Raw genomic sequence first — 16,992 nt, forward strand, 5'->3', positions numbered from 1 at the left:
TTGTTCACGTTTTGGTCACGAACATCAACTGTATAAGGCCCCAAATTTTACATAATGACGACAAGACATATAACTTAATAGAATTCATACTTTCGTGCTCGTGATTTTCATAGGACTGTTAAGAATTTAATTTTGACCCAAGCACATTGAAATTTCGGTGTAGGATTCTACAGAGTGAGTGAGGATTGGTGAGACAGGTGGAGCGTAAGGACACTATCCCCCGGTTGAGATGTGTAACACTGCACTGTTCGGATGAGGGACAATAATCCCGAAACCGGTCTAGAGTTTTTGTTAGTTTGTTGCAACCTCTCTTTGAAATGTCGTCTCCATTTCTGAAATATCGATGATTAAGATTGTCAAATACCTACGATTGCTTTCAAAAGGAAAATGTGTCAGCATTTGGTTGTAGCGGCGCCCACTCTCGGCCTTCAATACTTCCACGATTATTAGCTGGAGAGCTAGTGAACCCTGGGAGTAACGGTCTCCCTGTAAGGTTAGAAATTTGTATACTTACGATTTATGACATGCTAAGAGCAATAGCCATGACCTGGCAGGCGTCAGCCCTGCACGTCATCAGCCCCTTTATTTTTTGGACTGTTAAGTAAATTGAGTTTCAAAACTTGTTTCTGTAAATTTGAAAATTTAATAGGATAAAGTTTATTTATTGTACATCTTAAAAAAAAATTGACAGGCGATTACAATAAGCAGAAGTATATGACAGATCAATTAGAAAACGTACAGTTGATGAGGTAAAATAAACTTTATCCTGTATACTTAAAATTTTTATATGTTTTCAAGTAAACGTCTCAGAGTAAATATGTACAATGCCAGGTGGTTTTGAAGAGCATAAGACCTTGACAGGCGAGGGGACAGCTGCTAAGGGCGTGCAAATAAGAAATGTTACATGAACGCATTCAGTAAATGCAATGTATTTTATTGGGTTTTATGCAATCTACATTATTTTTAACATTCATTTTCTTCAGCATCATCCGAAATTTCGCTATCACTGTTTTCATCATCATCTGATTCTTCAACAATGTTTTCCTCATCTGAAAATAGTAAAAAAAAATATTTTAATGAATCAATAAGGTTGTTAAGAACTAAATATCAAGCTCAATTACATAGGACTGCGTATTAAATGTTACGGAATAAAATAGTTGTATGTTACCTGAAATGCATTCCTCAGTTTCAGTCGATTGTGCTGTGGCAGTATCAGCAGGTCCTTGTAAAAGTATGTCGTAGGTATATAGAAGATGGAACCGTATTCCCCTCAAACCAATTAAATTCGTAACGACTATCAATTAAGTTCCAACCGTTATTTTCAGGTGTAAGAATTGTTGGTTCTTTTAAATTACAATTTCGCCATATATTTGTAATGTAGGCAGTTCTCAATAATTGTTGATGTAGTTCACGTTTGCAGGGTGGTAAATTCGATGAATCATAGCTTACTACTTTTTTCATAAACACTTTAAGATTATTTGTGTTGTACGTAGCAAGGAACTTTTCATAACATAATCATGAAGAGGTTGATACAAAAATAATATACCATACATGCCAAATGGATGAAGATGTATCCGACGTATTAATAAAAACATGTGACACAGGCATTTTAATATTACTGCTCGGAAACATGGACCATCTCCACAATAATAATTCAAAAATCTATATGGAATATGGCACTAATAATTGTAAGACATGGATAAATATTTCTGAACTATATACAAAATTGGGACCTTCTATATGCCAAAGCTTACCGGGATTTCATGCATTAACCGGTTGCGATTTCAATCCGTCCTTTTCAAGAAGAGGTAAAAAAAAACATTCCAAATATTGCAAAAATCGAGTGTATATCAGAAGGCATTCAAAGAATTAGGAAACGCAGAAAAAGTACAGAAGAAAAAAAAAATTTTCCCGATACTAGAGAAATTTGTATGCCAAATGTATGGTTTGAAATGTTCAAAATCAAATAATGCACGTTATGAAAAGTTCCTTGCTACGTACAACACAAATAATCCTAAAGTGTTTATGAAAAAAGTAGTAAGCTATGATTCATCGAATTTACCACCCTGCAAACGTGAACTACATCAACAATTATTGAGAACTGCCTACATTACAATGTAATGAACCCCAGTTTTCTGAGGAAAATTGGAGTTCATCTTAGTGAATTTTTTCGTTTTAAATTTCCGTCTTTGAAAATATTTTAATTCTCGAATATTCCGTACGTTCATTCCGACAGGCAGAGTAAATGTAAAAAACCGCTTATCTGTATTTCACGTTGTTTTTCTTACATGCCGCTGAAGATTTCGACGTTTTTCATCTGTTGATATGCGATAAACCGGAGTTGACGACGTTTTTCAGGCTTGTCGCATTCTGGAATTTTCAGATTTTTACCGTGAGAGGGGATATGCCTATAAAAGCAAATTTTCCCCCCGCGACGGGCACTTTTCGACTTTTCGACTGTTACTTCAGTTCTTCGGCTGACTTTTGAATTTTACTTCAGTGCTTTCCTTTCGCTTGAGTACATTTCGCTTTCTAACGTGGTTTCTAACTTCTGTTATAAATTCAGTTAATTTTCGGTATTCTTTCGCCGTTGAAGAATAATCATTTTGTGTTATTTGCATCAGTGCTTAGAGTTAATTTTTTAGTTTTTCTTTCAAATCCTTTGAGTTTCGAGTGCTTGAAACAAAGGAGGTAGGTCCCCGTCTGTACCGTTCAGTTTCTTTGTTAGACCTACGCCGTTACTTCTTTAACTTTGACACTGCTGTACTGTATCGTTTCCTGTTGTATTTTATCGTTCTTTACCCTGTCCGCGTTCCGCGTCATAAGTGTTAAATCCGAAATCTCTTCTTTCCTGTCAATCATGGCGTGCTATAACCCTTGGGGCAGAGAATAAGAGATACCGCACGTAGTCAGTAAAATCCCGTAGTTGCGTTAAAAATAGACATTTTCTTCGCTGTCAATCATGGTGTGCTAAAACCCTTGGGGCAGCGAATAAAAGTCTCGAACAGACCCGTCCTTATTGTGTTTCATTCCCGGAGAAATACAACTACACACCGATACCGTATAGCAAGTCCTTAGCATTCGTCAGTTCTGGTTGGCGCATTTTTATTGAACCGTTAATTTTTCACTACACCCGGTACAAATTTCATAAAGTGCTCGTGACCGGATAAGATTTCCCGAATGTATTTTCACTGATAGAATCACTCATATTTTATATCACACATATCTCCCTTGTACATATAATTAGTTTCCGAAGTTGTGAATAAACTTTTACATACTTCGATTTTGACTTCTTCGTTGTCGCTACTACCCTAGACAACACCGAGCTCTGTCTCTGGCTAGCAGCTACTCTGGTAGGTTTGCTATTCTTCCTATTGAAAAGAATAGCTGGCGCTCGAGATTAAAGGCTTCTCCGAGAAACGCACGTTACAACAAATATATGGCGAAATTGTAATTTAAAAGAACCAACAATTCTTACACCTGAAAATAACGGTTGGAACTTAATTGATAGTCGTTACGAATTTAATTGGTTTGAGGGGAATACGGTTCCATCTTTTATATACGACATACTTTTACAAGGACCTGCTGATACTGCCACAGCACAATCGACTGAAACTGAGGAATGCATTTCAGGTAACATACAACTATTTTATTCCGTAACATTTAATACGCAGTCCTATGTAATTGAGCTTGATATTTAATTCTTAACAACCTTATTGATTCATTAAAATATTTTTTTTTTACTATTTTCAGATGAGGAAAACATTGTTGAAGAATCAGATGAAGATGAAAACAGTGATAGCGAAATTTCGGATGATGCTGAAGAAAATGAATGTTAAAAATAATGTAGATTGCATAAAACCCAATAAAATACATTGCATTTACTGTATGCGTTCATGTAAAATTTCTTATTTGCACGCCCTTAGCAGCTGTCCCCTCGCCTGTCAAGGTCTTATGCTGTTCAAAACCGCCTGGCATTGTACATATTTACTCTGAGACGTTTACTTGAAAACATATAAAAATTTTAAGTATACAGGATAAAGTTTATTTTACCTCATCAACTGTACGTTTTCTAATTGATCTGTCATATACTTCTGCTTATTGTAGTCGCCTGTCAATTTTTTTTTAAGATGTACAATAAATAAACTTTATCCTATTAAATTTTCAAATTTACAGAAACAAGTTTTGAAACTCAATTTACTTAACAGTCCAAAAAATAAAGGGGCTGATGACGTGTAGGGCTGACGCCTGCCAGGTCATGGCTATTGCTCTTAGCATGTCATAAATCGTAAGTATACAAATTGCTAACCTTACAGGGAGACCGTTACTTCCAGGGTTCACTAGCTCTTGGACTATATCCTGTCAATTCTTCGAGAGTCCCCAATTTTTTTTTAATCGCGAAAAAACCATCAGACCATCCCCATGCACGAGGAGCTTTTCCCAACAGAATTGATTGTCTAATTTTGTTTTCGACGATATTCCGTTGCAAATGCGGTCCAATTGCTCAGAGAATCAATTGTAGGACGTCATTCATTCGTAATGGCGCTTCCACTATTCTACACAGCGATCTTTTGTTGCGTTTCCAGCTGCGATCGTTTTTTTTAAAGAACATGGCGGCAATTGTGGAAAATCTGAACGCACCACACTCGATTCCCAAGACGATTGAACATGTCGTTGTTTTCCGCGTAATGTACAGGGTGTTCCCCACTCTTTTACCTGTAGTTGAAGTCTTAATTTAGAGCATCAATTGATGAAATGATTATAATCGAGAAATGATGAATTAATAAATGATAAACCTTCCTCGATTGCTTTCGAAGTGAAATCTCAGAGTTTGGAGAAAGCAAAGAAGGAGCAAAAGAAATTTAATATCCTTTCAGTGTTCAGATTCGAAACCTTGAATTATTTGAAAACTTTCCGGGTTTCTCTCGGTTGGAATCCCTTGTCGAAGTCGAATATTGGTTCTTTACCAATGTGGAACATAGAAGTGGAACAAAGAAAATTGGGCATTATCTTGTTTTCGCTCGAAAACCGAACAGAAAGTTGAGAAGTTTCACGGTTTTGGGGGAAGTAATACCTTGTGAGTTGTTGTTCGAAAACTGCATTGACTAATTCGTGATTTACACTTCTAATTTTTTTCGTGAATACTCCATAAGCTTTTTAAATTGAAGTTTAAGGATGTCTACGTCTTATTTTTTTCATTCAATCGTGTTTTTCACCAAAAACATATCTTTAAATTTATTGTCCATAAAATTCGAATTTATTTCCACTGTTTTCATAATATTTGGGTAAAATTCTTGGCGTAAACTCATTGACGATTCAATTTTCTATATACTCCAAGAGTTTTCACAGTGATATATGCTACTATTTCTACTTTTTAACTGACTCACGTCCAGTTGCAGGAAAGTCCATTATAATTTGATGACCCATCAAAATTTCAAACTGTCATTTGTGAAAGGAAAATGGAGGATTGACATTTTGATGGAGTATAAAATTTTAACGGACTTTCCTGCAACAGTTTGTGATAAAAGATAGATACGGCATATTTCTGTAGTTGAAACATTCGAAATATTCTCCGATATTTAATTTCGTTGAAGCCAGAAAATGTCTCTTTCCATTTAGATGTGACACGTATAGATGGCGCAGACCTAAGTTGTATTTTGCGCCAGATCCGAACTTCAAACTCAATTAACTTATTCTGTGAGGAATCAGCCGAGTAAAACTACGTTATATTCTACGTCGGAGATCTGAGGGAAAATTCTGACAGACCTCCTGAATTATTGAGAATTGCCAATATCCACTTTCCAACTTGGCTCCAATCGATAGCAGCCATGTGTGGCAAGACTTTTCAGTATTCGTTTTGATGCTGAGGTATAAGATTACCTGGATAAAAATATAGTTTCGTTTGACGCGTAGATGGAGAATGTACTTGTTCGGTGATGAGTCCAGATTTCATCTGTGTGAGTCGTAAACGGTATGATGAAGATTTCATGACGTTCACAATTCTTTCCGGTGGTAGCTCAGTGTGCGAGTGAAGGGATTGCTGCCTCCCCTCTCCAAATATTATTGAACCGATGGTGTCTGCAATGTCAGAGCAATTACACCGATAACCTGGCCCACCGCAGATATTAAAACAGCTCTCCAACGCTTTGACGAACATTTGGCTGAATATTCTTGAAACTTTCAATACATACATACACCTAAGTACACTATGTACATTCTATAAATCATTCCGAATTGCACATAGCTTCCATTTTGACGACAACCGTCGAATAGATCAAAGAGCGTCGCCTGAAAAAGGGGACAATTTCCCTCTCGCTAGGAAAAATTGTTTTCCGAGTGAATCCTGCAGGTTTGCGAGGCAGTCTCCGTGGAAACTCCCTCGATAATTAATTGAAACAGGGACACGTGTATCCGTTTTTTTACCCCGTAGTCAGACAGTGGAAGAAACGGACGTTCGGATTTTAGGGAACGTCCCCATTAAGGATTCCCCGAACTGTCATCAGCCAAATGGAAATTTTCTCTACGAGAAGTTTGCTGCGTTCGTTGAAGAATGAAGCGGATTATTACCGATGTATGGTAGGGTAATGAATTCGTTAGTCGTGCGTTTGACTGAGTGTTCAAGGGAAAAGAAGATGGATGTGTGTGGATTGCTTTGAAGTCCCTAAGTTGTTCGGTGTTTTCCCCAACTATGGGGCAGTATCTGGTTACTCTAGTCCAGTTCCATGTATGGAAAATTCTTAACAACCAACAAGAACTCAGTGAAGAGTCAGTGTAGGGTTGAACTGTTGATTTCTCAAAGCCCTAATCAGTCAATTCGCTGGAGAATAAAGCCTCCAGTACTGACAATCCACGCGACTTTATAATTGATTGAAAAATGGAAATTTCCAAACGAAGCTCCTCAACCCATCCATCACTCAATTATTGGTTAAAATTGGCTGATTCGTATTGAAGCTTTGAGCCACCAACTAGAGTGCTATGGATATTGTAGCCATCAATTTTACCGTCCATTTTGCGGAGCTTCTCTCTATATGTTGCCATGAAAGTGTGACAGATGAGATAACATAAATTGGATACAGAATCTGATGGGGATTAGGTGATGTTCCCTTGTAATGAAATATCAATGTGGGTTGCGTCAAATGAAAGAGAAAGATAGCTTTATATTGTGCCGGAGAATCAGGGATGAGCTGGCTGTGAAAATTTTTCAGATTTAATTCATCCATCTACGTAGTGTCACAGATTTAGATAGTTATTCGTTTTTCAGAGGTGGCACAGCTCATTCTGAAAACTGTAAGGCAAAAAAGTGTTTCTTTTGACTTAAAGAATCTACTGTTGAAATATTTTCACGAATCGAAGAATCACCTAGTATTTTGTCGGTTCTAATGAATGGTTCATTAGTTCAAATAACTGGTAGTTCAGAAGCCCCGAATAACAATAACAAAATGGCATATCTATGCTTAAACTTAACCTCTCATAAATTTTGGCCATCCTTGGCACACAAGCCAAGACTGGAATTTCCATCCTAGGGACTTCCGTTTGAAAATCATCAGCGTCTTCCAGATCAATCAACATCAGACCCGGTCTTTAACGGAATGGAAGAAGGCCTTAATTGAATGTTTGACGTATTGTAATGGACGGGTCCCGTTAATATTTATCGGATGCAAATTAGTCAAGATCCCACGCTCTGGATGTTCTCGAAGTTGGGGCAATTCGCGTATAGCCTCCTGCGGCGTAAACTTCGATCGATTCCGAGTTTGGCAGTTTGACTGGATACACCGGTTGAATCTTAGATGAAAAGCATGGTAGTAGGCCGGAAGATCTACCTTTAGGGGCCAATTCGCCCTAAAAAACCATTATGGACTGAATTTCGTAAAAACCGAGGCCAAAAACACTACTCTTCGTTCTATGAGTCGAATCGGTACTAACTCAACCCTGTCTGTGATCGGTGCCAACCACATTTATGTCAAACTGAAGTTGAGAAATGTCTCTGTGATCATTGGTTTGTTTAAATTTGGATTTAGTAAACGTCAAAAATTTCAGTTTACAAGGAAGGTAGTTATAATGAACAGTAGTTCTAATCGCTAGTAGTTTGAATGATTGGCAGTTCTAATGCGTGATAGTTAAAAAACCGCGTAGTTCAAATGAGTGGTATATTCCACATGAAGGGACGATCTTCGATATTACTTCTTACTTACACTGATTTCAAATCTTCTTGATGATGAAATGACAAAGCTCTGGAATTACGATGAATTTCAACTCGAGGAGCAACTGAAATAGTTTGATTGCGTCGATTGAAGCTTGAAGGAGCAGGACAGGATGGGAAACTTCGATAAGTAACATAATTGGAATTCCTGCGACTGATGTATGAGCCGAGTGATGTTGGCAAGAATGTTGGACCCGTCTACCTCGCACTGACCTAAGTTGGGCTTTGAGGAGCAGCGACTCGAATGAAACGAGGGTCGAACGCCATAGACCTGAACTTCTGAAGTCCAACGAAAATAATTATATTCCCCCTTAAACGCCTATTTGGCGAAATGAAGTCATTCTGCCACCATCGCAGATATCGCTTTCCAAGAGCGGATGCTTCGATCCCACAAAGAGATAAGTACGTGCTTCCTGCTCAAATATTTGACCCAAAATAGGCGCCCCTTACGTCTCGGTTTCGAGACCTCAAAGTCGTGAACGTATTACCCCCTGAGGGTGGGAGGGTCGTATACATGGGGCCTAAATAGCATCCGCTCCAAGGAGGTGGATGTTAATTTTTTTTGTAATCCGAGGCTCGGATATTTCCCTGTGGAACATCGTAGGATTCGAGGAAAACTGGATGAGCGAGATTAGATTTTTGCGTTTGGAGAAGGAAAACAACGATTTCATAAGGAGATGGATGAGATGGGTTTGACAAGACTTGCATTTTCGAATGATCTGCATTGACTTATTCATTTTTGAGGATGAATTTTTCAGAACACCTGAAATCAAGGAATAATAAATAAATAAAAGATCTGTCTGTCACATCTGTCACTATGACAGATGACAAGTATCTGTCACTATGACAGATGACAAGATGGCGCACAATTTGAACCTTACGTCCCTTTATAAGCATGAAGTGTTTCTGGATGAAATTGCAACAACATACGTTGTTTCATACTCTGGAAAAAGTGTAAATAAAAAGGAAATAGACGAACTGAATCAACTGTCCAAATATTTGTTCAGTAAAATACTCGCCCCGTTTACCAAGTATTGAATTCATTCTCTCGTGGATCGAAAGTTTCATATAGATATTTTCCCTTTTCGTCAGACCAGACGCTAACTCCTCAATTTTCGTGAGTTGAATTCCCCCCAAACGGAAAGAGTGATGTTGGGATTAGACGGGAAAGTAGTAATTAAGTTGAGGGAGATCTCATTAAAACATTGGAGTTGGGTAATATGATCAAACGCGATGAAAGAGATTCATCCTACGAAGGACGCTTGAACTTATTTCGAGAAAGAGCCTTCTTCGTCTATGATAGGTTAGATATTCACAAAGATATAATTTCTTAAACTATCCATCAGCTCTTTTGAAAGTTACAAAAGGGTAAAAATTCTACTTTTCATCTAGAATATCCTGTAACAAACAAAGAAACGAGAAAAACGTGGCATTTTTTATGTAACAATACTGTTACTCATCGTTGAAAAATACTAGTTTCACAATAACGTTACCTCTTCACGTTTATTCTACGTTTTTACACGTATTTGTAACGAAAATTCAACGTAAATATAACGTTGAAAGTTCTTTGACTGATGCATTTGAATGAACGTACATGAAATCATAAGAATGGCTGATAAAACTGAACAACACTAGCGTACCTACATTTCCATATTATATTGAAGAAATATTAGTATTAGACAACGGAACGTAACGTTGATTTAACATTTTTTACATCTCATTGAATAAATGTTGAGAACACGTTGAAAGGACACGTTTCTTTTTGGTTGCTTGAGTTATAGGATATTAAATAGTTTCTTATTCAACGTTCTTACACCCCATTGAATATATAAGATAAGGACACTTTTCTTATTGGTAGCCACATAGAGACGTATACGTTGATTAACGGTTAAATCAACGTTTGGTTGACTTTCTGTTCCGAAATACGCGTTACAAAATTCAACGAACACCTTATAATCAATTTCCCTCACCACAAATAAGCGTATAATATACATGTATGTGTTTATTGGGAAATTTATTCCAAATGTGATACACTATTCGTTGAAATAATAAACCCCAGACTGAACCAAAATATCCAATTCAAAATCAACAGCCTTCCCAACGATACCTAGAAATATTGGCTCAATTGTAATGTTATGGTATCAAAATAGAAGATTATTATACGTACCTACAGCGAAACAGCAATTTCACCGTGTTTTGCATATTGCCGAATACGCTGGTCGTGGAAAAATTCCAATGCAGTGTTTGTTACTGCTCCTGTTGTTCAGTGAACTGTCGCAGATACGGTCTGGTATCAGTATACCATGATAAAGTTGTTATCAACTGTGTAGTTCAGAGCTTGTTAATTCTATTTCGTTCGGGTACAGTCAAAAATGAATTAGATAGTTGATCCACTACACCATATCAATTTTTCGACGTTGATAATCATTCGATGGTCGCTGAAATATTGGAGGATCGATGAGAGTTGATTCTTATGCCAAATTCCATCGAGTAATCCTCACTAGTTTCCTAGGAAACCCTGGAGCAGCAAGTGGTGGATGGAATCATTTCGTTCATTAAAACGAACGTTTCTCAGTTTAGTACAGTCATTATAGGGTTGCAGCATCCTCATATGCATGTTAAATGTCCCCTGCTCTGCATACATTACACCGCATTAGCGTGGCAGCCTTTGATAGAGGCCAATATTGGCTGTTCTCGGTTGATATCGGATCTGGATTACCTCGAAATGGAATTTAATCATAGGTGGATCACCCTCGAACATGTGGTCTAAAATTCGGAACAGATTAATAGCAGTTCGTGTCGATACAGAACGAAACTAGAGTTGTCTGTACTATGATGAATTACCATGGTGATAAGCACAATGACATTCGTCTGTCACTTTGGTGCTGGTGGAAATTATTAGGATCATCGTTAGAATTTTATCATAGCTATGTATATCTCTCGAAGGAGCTATTTTCACCTAGAAATTTCACCCTTATTAGGAAGATATTGTTCTGTCGCATATGTGGCGTGAATTTGAGCTTGCCTCTATTCAAGAAAGTTGTCGGAGTCAAATACATCGCTCGCATTTCCACGAAACGTTCTCGTAGTCCGCGTATTCATGACAGCACATCACTCCGTCCAAAATTAATAATATACCCGGCCCCAAATGTTACAGAATTCCACGCAGCGACATATAAGTCTAGAACAAAAGGAAATTGCTGCTTTTGAACGGAATGTGTCAAAAGCAAATCGCACGCTCGGTTAGAATTACTGGGGAAATACTGGCAATTTCTTCTATGAACTCAAGATGACGCGTACAGAAGTCGTTTGGTTCAAGAATGTAGGTTGGAAATGCTCAAAAATGAATATATTCGAGTAAAAACTCACTTTTAGCACTTCAATCTAAATCACCCCTAAGCGCTTTCTGTTCCCCCCGTGTTTTCACACCATCAGATCACCAACAGTAGATTCAATTCTGGAAAAAAAAAGGACGGTGTTTCATCCTCGAGTGCCTTTTGTACCCCCTGGGTTTTCACACCAGAGATTCATACCCACAGTAGAGGTAGAACATAAATTGTATCAGAGTATGGGTAGTATGGAGCGCTGTCTCACCTCTGGACTCTCAATTGAGAATAAAATATCTGTGCCCTAACTAGAAGATAAAGTGATAGCGAAACACGTGTAACGATCAAGAACTGACGAAGCGAGAGTGCTGTATCACCACCCCTAGGGCTTTCTCTCGAAATCAAAAAAACCCGATTGCCTAGGGGCGTTCTAAATTGCTTCCACGGTCAACTTTTTCGACGACTGGCTCGAAACAAGCATAATGAAATTCCCGATTATGGAAAAGTTGGGCCATAGGAACGAATTAAATGAAAAGGAATTTGCGGCAGGCGATCTGGTGGGCCGAGCGATGAATATTCAGGATTGCAGGCTCGTTTTAATTGAGTTTGTACGACTTCTTCCAATGGATGCTACGTGCCGAGTTCCTATTTCAGTAATATGTAAGGAAAAAATGATTTATGATTTTTTCGTGAGGTGATTGCTGTGCTAAATATTCGTTTAATTGACTGGGTTAAGCCAAAGCGAATTTTCGTAGGTACAGAACGAATTACATATACTGAGACTGTTTCAAAGTTCTCATTTTTTTCACCAACTCATCCTACTCATTCTTTTGTCCATTTCTTTCACATTTCCAGTTGAAAATCTGAACCTAATCTTGTAAACTAGTGTATATTTCCCCTGTGTCCGATAAGAATGACATCGGCTCCATCACCAAAGGATCAGTGCGAGCATCCAACAATATAAAAAATATTTTGTGACGAAGGAATCGATATCTCATTAAAATGTCAATCTTGAGCCTTCAACATGATAATTGACTGGACCATTTCACGCCGCGTTTATCTCCATGAATTCCAATGCCTCCTTTCTTGAAAATGCTCTCGTTTCGCTCGTAGAAATGCCACAAAGAAAAGCTGCACTAACGAGGAAGACTCACAGAATGAAGAAGATAAAAATCCATTGTTATTTTATCGCGATAAACTTATATTCGAGTTCATCATACTTTTCTAGCTCTGGCATGCCTGTAGGATATATGATTCAGGTTCGAACATTCGATTTTATGAGTCAATCCAATTTTGGTACATTATTTGCAATCGTGGTACTTTGTTAGGTTCGGATAGCCAATAAGACCAGAAGGTAATCGCTTAATTTAGCTGAAAGCCTTCCAAAATGTCAAATAAGACGTTTTTCCTCTTAAACTTTCAAAAATAAAAAAGTTTTAAACAGATACTGGATAAATTGAAGATCGAAGTTCGAACTCATCAGATACTTAACAGTTTACTCGATACGTTTCAGAACTTGGTTTACTGCGTACTTGAAACGTATGAAATCAAGGAGTTCTCACTGAACCCCCTCAGTCCGGTGCAAATATTAAATATTTGTTGATGAGCTCGACGAATAGATCGATTCATGAAGGGAAACAAAGCGCTCGAAGTTGATCGTTCATTTCTGTAATGGCCTCCCCATCAAACCATCACGTTCGATGTAAATATTGGTGTTTGGAAAAAGATCAATCATTTCGCTTAATAGGTCCGGGCTCATGATGAAATCAGCACGTAATTTATTAACGCAATCTGGGGGACGCAGAGCAGCCTGATGAGTTTTTCGCGAAACACTCTTTGTCGCTTTTTCGCTAGCTACATCTATTCGGGAAATATGACGTTTTCTTGTTTCTACTTCAAGCCAAGGGTGGTATGTGGGATCTCGATAAAATGTCCGCATTTATTACTAGAAGAGCTGATAGAAGATGGGGTTAGTTAACAAACCGTCAAGGCCGAATGGTTGCACTGAGCTTTATGAAATTTCGAGAGTTGTCACTAGAGGAGTTGCTCTTTCAGAATATGTATCACATTTGAATCTACGATACTTTTTCTCGAAGATACGCGTGCCGAAAGTTGACCTTCGAAAAGTTCTCGAAAAGATGGGGTCAGTTAACGAAATTACAAAACTGAACGGTCACACCGAGCTCGATGAAATTTGGAAATTCATTACTAGAGGAGTTGATCTTTCGTAATATGTATTACATTTAAATCTACGACAGTTTTCCTCGAAGATGTGCGTGTCAAAATTTGCTCTCGAAAAATTTCCAAAAAGATGGGGTCAGTTGAAAATTCGTCAAGGCCGAACGGTTGCACCCAACTCGATGAAATTTCGAGAATTGTAAAAGGAGGAGCTGCTCTTTTAGAATATGTATCACGCTTGAATCTACGATGATTTTTGTGAAAGATACGCGTGCCGAAAATTGACCTTCGAAAAGTTCCCGAAAAGATGGGGTCAGTTTAAGGAATTAAAAAACCAAACGGTCCCTCCGAGCTCGATGAAATTTTGAAATTTGTTACTAGAGGAGTTGATCTTTCGGAATATGTATCACATTTAGATCTACGATAATTTTCCTGGAAGATACGCGACTCCAAAGTTGACCTTCGAAAAATCCCGAAAAAGATGGGCTCCTCAGTCAAAGGAGGATTCCGTGACTGAATTTCTGTAAGGTATACCTTCAAGGGCTCCCAAACTCTTTGACGTAGAGTGAATGATCACAAACCCATAGATCCCAATACGTTTCAATCTAGAGTGAACCTATCCCAATTCAATCGATTCATCCCAACTGCAACCGAAGATGCGATTTAATTGCCAGTTCAAATCATAGATACGAACGGTCTTGTTGCCTCCGGGGAATCTCGGTATTTGTGTAAGAAAGCAATCAACTTGATACTGAGCTGCTCCGAGTGTCTTGGGGGATATTGGTTACTAGAAATAGTAGAAATTTATATCCTACTCTCCGAAGAGCGCTAGAAGATGTTTCAATCTGACTTGCATGTTTCTTGGGATCGACAATTTGAATTAAACGAATTTTGGTGCAGATATATTTGAAATAACAATGGCGAATATACAGGGTGTCGAAGGATTGTTGGGAATGAATTTGGATATGGGTTCAGAACCTCAAGATAAGACGAGAAGTTCTCATATACAGGTATGTTTGGTAGTGCTTCGTTGAAGAGTTACGTTGCTTCAAAGATGAAGGCTTGGTTTTGGATTTATTAAACCCATTTCCAATCCAATATTTTGTTGAGTTTTCCTCGGATGATCCATCGGTGAATTCATCTTCCGACGAAGTGTCGAAAATGAAAGAAAACATACTTTTCGAAACTCCATCATCCTGAGCAAATTTACAGAAACAGCAAACAAACTTCGCGGATTGCGAAGTATATCCCTCGTATATTTCTCGATAAGAAAAAGAACGAGATGACGGACCAGAAGGTTTTAGCAACTTTCCTGATGGAGTTGACGAGAGTTCTATGTGTAGAGCTATCCAATAAGTGGCTCATTTGGAAACTTTCAAACCTAGCTGCATCAAAACTTTTTCGACTCCTGAAGGTAGATACCTCAATGATTGTGATGAGGACTGAAACATAGATGTATCGTCACTTTGCATAATAAGTCAAAGCTTTCACTATGAACAGGACATCGTGTAAACATCTATCGTGATTTTTGAAGCATCTATGCTACCATTTAATAGTATTAACTTTGGAATTATGGCTGGTGTATTCCTTTTCCTATACTTACCTTTCATATAGGTAAGTTGAAGTTTTATTCAACGTACTTCTTTAGAGGGGATCAGACTCCTTGTTCTTTCACGACACTCTGACAATTCTTCATCTCAAACTCAACCAACTGTTCTCCTGTTTACACCCGGAATTACCCCTTGTTAAACGTCCAAAACCCAACCGACGTATTCATTAATCAGTCTTTTCTCGACGCTGTATCTGACGATATTCATCAGCATCAACCGCAACCCCATTATTCACCACCAGCCAGAGTAATCGTCCGTTGCTCCAAGCTCAAATTCCCGAACACCGAATTTTCCGTCGGAATTTCCTCCATTTAACCTAGGTTTCCCGTGTTTATACCGACCAGTTTCGGTCCCGGAAAGCATTAAAGTTAGCGGGATGAGGCAGATGGGACCGCCGGAAAACTCCGTGGGGGTTAAAAACTCATCGCTCGCCCAAAGTTCAAATCGCAGGTGGTTAGAATGGTGAATAAAAAGTTGGGAGGGTGGTTCATCATGTGTGTTTTTCACGGTGTTGAACATGCGGTAGTTGTTGGAGTGTAAACTTCTTCTTTCCATCGGAATCCTACATATTTGAATGGAAAAACGTTAAAAAAATTAATGGGGAAATTTTCGAAGGATTTTGGTAACTATTAGAGACCAGAGGATGCTTAAAAGTAGTTCGAACCAGTCGTTAGAGATCTACCTAAAAGGTAGATCTACAGGAGAGTTGTCTTAACCTAGAAGTAGTATACCAAAAATGTGTATCAACCAAAAGATCCATCGGCGTAGGCATCTACCGAAGAGCTAGATCTACTGAAAAGGTGTATTTATACTGAAAAGGTAAATCTACCAAAATGTATCTACCAAAAAAGTGTATCTACCGAAAAAGTGTATCTACCAAAAAAGTGTATCTACCAAAAATGGTATCTATCCAAAAGTTCCATCTACCGAAAAAGTAGGTCTACTGAAAAGGTTCTTCCAAAAAAGTATATCTACAAAAAAAAATGGATCTAAAATAGTGTATCTACCAAAAAAGTGTATCTACCTTAAAGGTAGATCTACTAAAAAAGTGTATCTGCCGAAAAGGTGTACGGGTGTACTTGTCCTACTGATATTGTGGTAGATTCATGAATATTCCGAGTTAAATTGGTAGTTTTAGGAGGTCCAATGTAATTTCCATTTACCGCAAAAGTGTAGATTCACTCAAAAGGTGTACCGAAAAGGTGAATCTACTAAACAAGTGTATCTACTGAAACAGTAGATCTACCGAAGAGCTAGATCTACTGAAACGGTCTATTTATACTGAAAAGGTAAATCTACCGAAATTTATCTACCAAAAAATTGTATCCACCAAAAAAGTGAATCTACCGAAAAAGTGTATCTACCAAAAAAGTGTATCTACCAAAAATGGTATGTATCCAAAAGTTCCATCTACCGAAAGGAAGGTCTACTGAAAAGGTTCTTCCAAAAAAGTATATCTACCGAAAAAGTGTATCTACAGAAAAGTATTTCTTCCAAAAAAGTGTATCTACAAAAAAAAATGGATCTAAAATAGTGTATCTACCAAAAAAGTGTATCTACCTTAAAGGTAGATCTACTAAAAAAGTGTATCTGCCGAAAAGGTGTACGGGTGTACTTGTTCTACTGATATTGTGGTAGATTCATGAATATTCCGAGTTAAATTGGTAGTTTTAGGAGG

At 38.0% G+C, this 16,992-nt stretch overlaps 1 protein-coding gene and 1 long non-coding RNA gene across 2 annotated transcripts in view; one reads left to right on the plus strand and one right to left on the minus strand.

The window, feature by feature from the left end:
• Positions 1–16,992, plus strand: part of LOC123319426 — a 33,227-nt gene that overhangs the window by 7,473 nt on the left and 8,762 nt on the right. The window lies entirely within an intron of this gene.
• Positions 918–1,464, minus strand: LOC123319427. The gene is made up of 2 exons (XR_006538480.1): positions 1,169–1,464; positions 918–1,049 (listed from the first exon to the last, which is right to left on the minus strand). It is a non-coding gene; the product is annotated as an uncharacterized LOC123319427 (long non-coding RNA).

The sequence above is a fragment of the Coccinella septempunctata genome, chromosome 8, assembly GCF_907165205.1.
Source record: "Coccinella septempunctata chromosome 8, icCocSept1.1, whole genome shotgun sequence".
Classification (NCBI taxonomy): domain Eukaryota; kingdom Metazoa; phylum Arthropoda; class Insecta; order Coleoptera; family Coccinellidae; genus Coccinella; species Coccinella septempunctata.